We start from the raw sequence: 5,819 nt of genomic DNA on the forward strand, positions 1-5,819 counted from the left end.
TGGTTTGATCCTGGTTTGATCCTGGTTTGATCCTTGGTTCTGGATTCTGTTTGATTCTGGGTTCGTCCTGGTTCAGACCTGGTTTGGTCCTGTTTTAATCTGTATATTAGTAGTGATTTGATCCTTATTGAAACAGATCTAATGTTGTGGATGTTTTGTGGGGAAACCTTTGTGTTAAAAGTGGTTGTGCATCTCCGGCCCACAGGCCATGGCCCTGGAGATAATTGAATAGCCCTGGTCTAAATGGTCTTGTCCCGGAGTGAATTCCTCTCCCCAAATGTTCCAACAAGAAATTAGATCCACAAATCTGCTGCTTTTAAACCCAGCGGAACACCAAAGGCAAACATACTGTGGATGTTGGTCTTGAAAAACAAAACTAACTCATTTTAAACCAGCAAACTGTACACAAACTGCCCTTTAATGATTGGCACTACATGACTAAAGCTGATGTAATGTTGCTCCAAAAGCCTCTTTTTACCACTAGACAGTCGAGACCTGACTCACTTCACTCTTCATACTCAGACAGCTCACCTGAAGAGCATGAGCGCACTCTGACTAAGCAGCGGCACACACAGGAGAAACATACAACATGGAGCGCTCTCATAAAAAGGCCCGAGATGTGTAAAAGTAACAGCGTTTTAAGCGAGGATATTTCTTAAAAGCAACTGGCAAATAAAAGCAGTGCGTTTCTTCCGGGTCACACTGCACCACAGGAGCCTTTGAAATGAGTCAGTGAACTGTTTAAAACCGTGTTGTTTACTTGCAGTGTTTTCAGGTGGCGGCTTCTCACGGTGGAGTGTTTACATTTTGTACTGAGAATGGAAAAGGCGCTCATGGGAGAGAATTTGTTTTTGCGTCGGTGAAATGTCAACTGTCTGGATGAGAACGGTGGGAAACATGCGAGAGGATCTGTGATGAACTGACGAGAGGGAGAAAGGTGCGAGCAGAGGCGTATCAGGAGGAAATTAGGTAATTATAGTTTATCGGAGACGCAAGTTTCATGTGTGGGTGTGATCAGGATATGATTTATCACTTTTTGTTATCAAGTGCTCAGGTTTAGCAACGAGAACCATAACCATAGCAATGTATTTTATTTTAATTTGATTTTGCCTTTGAATTTGAATTTGTTTGAATTGACTTCATTCTGCAGATGGAAACATTTTAATATATTCATGTAAGCTTTATTATCAGTTTAATGATTGGCGTTTCAAAATCCATGTTTAAGGCTTAATATTAAAGATGCACAATGCAACAAATGTATCATACAAAATGTTTCAAGAATTGTCAACATATATGTATACTTTTGCCATAAAACCACCTGTAATTCAATAAATGCAAGATAGATCGTTGGAAACCGTGTATATTGTGGAACATTCCAATCAAAGCGATAACATTACCATTAAGATAAACTGGGGGCGGAGCCTCCACCAGTAAAGTTAGAGCTTGTTTGATTCATTTGATGCACCACAAAACTAAAAACATGTCTTTCGAAAACATTTAGGTGGGGTTTTAATATGAAATTCCAACATGGTAACAAAAGTACTATTTACTGTAAACATCGGGGTGTGTTAGCGTCAGTGTAGCTCCTCCCCCTCAGACAGATATAAGACTTACCAGATTTCCACAGCTACTTGGATGAGTGGCGAAATATATTCACTCTTAATACCTTTTCCCAGTTGACAGCATTACATTTTCTTTGGCTATTGTAATAACACTTCACAATAAAAAGCTGGCCACACATACTGCTTCAAAATATGTCATCCTTTCCCTGCAGCGTGATAAAACATGTCTTTCTTGTACATCTCGATAAGTAAAGTGAGAGTGTCGGGCTCCGAAAGGGCGAGCGGCAGCATTCCTGACGGAGGTGATGAACCCGTCTGACAATGGGACTCGCGCTGAGGAGGCGGGCGCTTGTCCGTGACACACTGATACAGTTATGTGGAGACGCAGCACGACTCTGACAAGGACAAATGAGACGACACATGTGCGCTGATCAGATAACAGGTGGATTCTTCAGTTAAGACAATACGCTTACGTAAAGAACAAGAGCGTGAAGCTGGTGGCAAACAGCTCAGCAAATAGATGTGCTGGTGGACAAATAAACATTCACCCATACAGATCTCAGCCAATGAATTAGTATTGATGAAAAGATATGGCTGATATTTAAATTGTATTCAAATGTATTCATGATGATTCAAATATATACGCCCGTTCACACTTTTTTCCTGGTCCTAAACTGAGAACATTAGACCTGAAGTGGACTCGGTTTGGTCCTGTTCTAGCCCTTGTTTGGTCCTGTTCTAGCCCTTGTTTGGTCCTGTTCTAGCCCTTGTTTGGTCCTGTTCTAGCCCTTGTTTGGTCCTGTTCTAGCCCTTGTTTGGTCCTGTTCTAGCCCTTGTTTGGTCCTGTTCTAGCCCTTGTTTGGTCCTGGTCTAGCCCTTGTTTGGTCCTGGTCTAGCCCTTGTTTGGTCCTGGTCTAGCCCTTGTTTGGTCCTGGTCTAGCCCTTGTTTGGTTCTGGTCTAGCCCTTGTTTGGTCCTGTTCTAGCCCTTGTTTGGTCCTGTTCTAGCCCTTGTTTGGTCCTGTTCTAGCCCTTGTTTGGTCCTGGTCTAGCCCTTGTTTGGTCCTGTTCTAGCCCTTGTTTGGTCCTGGTCTAGCCCTTGTTTGGTCCTGTTCTAGCCCTTGTTTGGTCCTGTTCTAGCCCTTGTTTGGTCCTGTTCTAGCCCTTGTTTGGTCCTGTTCTAGCCCTTGTTTGGTCCTGTTCTAGCCCTTGTTTGGTCCTGTTCTAGTCCTTGTTTGGTCCTGGTCTAGCCCTTGTTTGGTCCTGTTCTAGCCCTTGTTTGGTCCTGGTCTAGCCCTTGTTTGGTCCTGGTCTAGCCCTTGTTTGGTCCTGTTCTAGCCCTTGTTTGGTCCTGTTCTAGCCCTTGTTTGGTCCTGGTCTAGCCCTTGTTTGGTCCTGGTCTAGCCCTTGTTTGGTCCTGGTCTAGCCCTTGTTTGGTCCTGTTCTAGCCCTTGTTTGGTCCTGGTCTAGCCCTTGTTTGGTCCTGGTCTAGCCCTTGTTTGGTCCTGTTCTAGCCCTTGTTTGGTCCTGGTCTAGCCCTTGTTTGGTCCTGTTCTAGCCCTTGTTTGGTCCTGGTCTAGCCCTTGTTTGGTCCTGGTCTAGCCCTTGTTTGGTCCTGTTCTAGCCCTTGTTTGGTCCTGTTCTAGCCCTTGTTTGGTCCTGGTCTAGCCCTTGTTTGGTCCTGGTCTAGCCCTTGTTTGGTCCTGGTCTAGCCCTTGTTTGGTCCTGTTCTAGCCCTTGTTTGGTCCTGGTCTAGCCCTTGTTTGGTCCTGTTCTAGCCCTTGTTTGGTCCTGGTCTAGCCCTTGTTTGGTCCTGTTCTAGCCCTTGTTTGGTCCTGTTCTAGCCCTTGTTTGGTCCTGTTCTAGCCCTTGTTTGGTCCTGTTCTAGCCCTTGTTTGGTCCTGTTCTAGCCCTTGTTTGGTCCTGTTCTAGTCCTTGTTTGGTCCTGGTCTAGCCCTTGTTTGGTCCTGTTCTAGCCCTTGTTTGGTCCTGGTCTAGCCCTTGTTTGGTCCTGGTCTAGCCCTTGTTTGGTCCTGTTCTAGCCCTTGTTTGGTCCTGTTCTAGCCCTTGTTTGGTCCTGGTCTAGCCCTTGTTTGGTCCTGGTCTAGCCCTTGTTTGGTCCTGGTCTAGCCCTTGTTTGGTCCTGTTCTAGCCCTTGTTTGGTCCTGGTCTAGCCCTTGTTTGGTCCTGGTCTAGCCCTTGTTTGGTCCTGTTCTAGCCCTTGTTTGGTCCTGGTCTAGCCCTTGTTTGGTCCTGTTCTAGCCCTTGTTTGGTCCTGGTCTAGCCCTTGTTTGGTCCTGGTCTAGCCCTTGTTTGGTCCTGTTCTAGCCCTTGTTTGGTCCTGTTCTAGCCCTTGTTTGGTCCTGGTCTAGCCCTTGTTTGGTCCTGGTCTAGCCCTTGTTTGGTCCTGGTCTAGCCCTTGTTTGGTCCTGTTCTAGCCCTTGTTTGGTCCTGGTCTAGCCCTTGTTTGGTCCTGTTCTAGCCCTTGTTTGGTCCTGGTCTAGCCCTTGTTTGGTCCTGTTCAAGCCCTTGTTTGGTCCTGGTCTAGTTCAAGTTTAGTTTTGAGTTTAGTCCTGGTTTAGTCCTCCACAATTGACTGCATGTCATTCCCCAGTCTCATCCTCACACTGTACTATCCTGTCAAATAAAGCCTGAACTGGTCAAAAAAAGAAAATAAATCAAACATGACTGAGCTCGTTTGACCCTTGCAAAGTGTGTAATGTGTGTTTTTCATGTCCATGGGAGTCAGAATGATGAAAAATTAGGATTGTTGTCATTGAGATAAACAATTTAAAACCATATATTATACCTTTTGAACGAAAGGAAGCTGAAACCCATGCATAACATAGAGTGTGGGCCCACTAAACAGTTTGTACCCCGGGCCCAGCATTTCAAGCTACGCAACTGCATGGGAAATATAGCCTTCTTCATCTTAATTTCCCTTTTTACTTTTGAAGATTTCCAGATAAATCTAATGTCCGGCGGCAGCTCAGCCCATTTGGTGTGGGTAATAAGCCTGAAGAAGAACCAGGCGAGGCGGGTTAAGGGGAACAAATGGAGCAATGACCTTTGTGTTAATCTCTCATTATTCTGCTGCTTGGGGTCTGCGGCTGCCATTAGCCATGCTACACTGTGTGGCATTAGCGCTCAAAGCCTCGCGGCGTATAATTAATGTCAGTGTCCTAATCTGTGGCATTTTCACGGTTATTTAGAACGAAAAAGTCATATTTGTAACTTTTGAATCATCGCTCTAAAGTAAAACAGGAAAAGGTAAAGGTTTGATCTGTATTTTATGTGGAAAAAGGTGGATTAATGCTCTAAAATGAAGAATGTGGCGCCCAATTTTGTCAGGTTGAACCCTTTGATCGAATGATATAATAATATAGACATTTGCTTTCCTTACCCCCCTCTCTTTTGACAATTCATTTTCTCGTGATTAAATGACTGACAGCTGAACTCGAGGGTGTCGCTGCGTTAAAATAGCATTTGCTCAAATAGGCAACAAAAATAGCTTTGCCAATCAGGAATATAAAGAACAAACTCATCAACTGCCGCTTGTCAATTCTGATTAACTCAGTGTCCGGAAGTAGAAAAAGTACCACATTATTTTTTGCTCTGTAGTTCTGAAATTACAGCATTAACACATTTTCAATTCATAGAACCATCGACAGCGCTTTAAATATAAATTGTTTTGAGGCTTAAACTAAATATCTACTTTGAAATCTTCTAATTCCTCCTAAAAAGGTTTAAGTTTACCAAGTCCTGATCATTATTATTCTGCATTAAGAAGGAAAAATTACATGGGACAACATCCCCTATAAAGACAGTCATTTCACACTGATTTTAATGATCCAGCTGATGTCATTTATTTAAATCTAGCAGGTATTTAACTCAATTCAAACTCTCACAAACTCTTTGGGACATATTCACATGCATTTTCTTTAGAACCTCCCAAAACACGCTCGTCCCAAACGTATTTTAGCAACGAAACAGGCTTTTTTTCATTCCGAGTTTCCCATCGATAACATTTTACAATTCAATGCACACAGTGTTTTCAGGTGAATGTGTTTCTTTACATGAATAAAATGGGTACCATATTTTCCGGACTATAAGTCGCACTGGAGTATAAGTCGCACCAGCCAAAAAATGAATGATAGAGAAGAAAAAAACATATAAGTCGCACTGGAGTATGAAATGCGGTTGCAAGTGCGAAAATAACAAATAATATCACATATAAGTCGCTCCGGAGTATAAGTATA

The sequence above is a fragment of the Eucyclogobius newberryi genome, unplaced genomic scaffold (assembly GCF_026437365.1).
Source record: "Eucyclogobius newberryi isolate DKJ021-1_F unplaced genomic scaffold, fEucNew1.0.hap1 SCAF_1, whole genome shotgun sequence".
NCBI classification, from domain to species: Eukaryota; Metazoa; Chordata; class Actinopteri; order Gobiiformes; family Gobiidae; genus Eucyclogobius; species Eucyclogobius newberryi.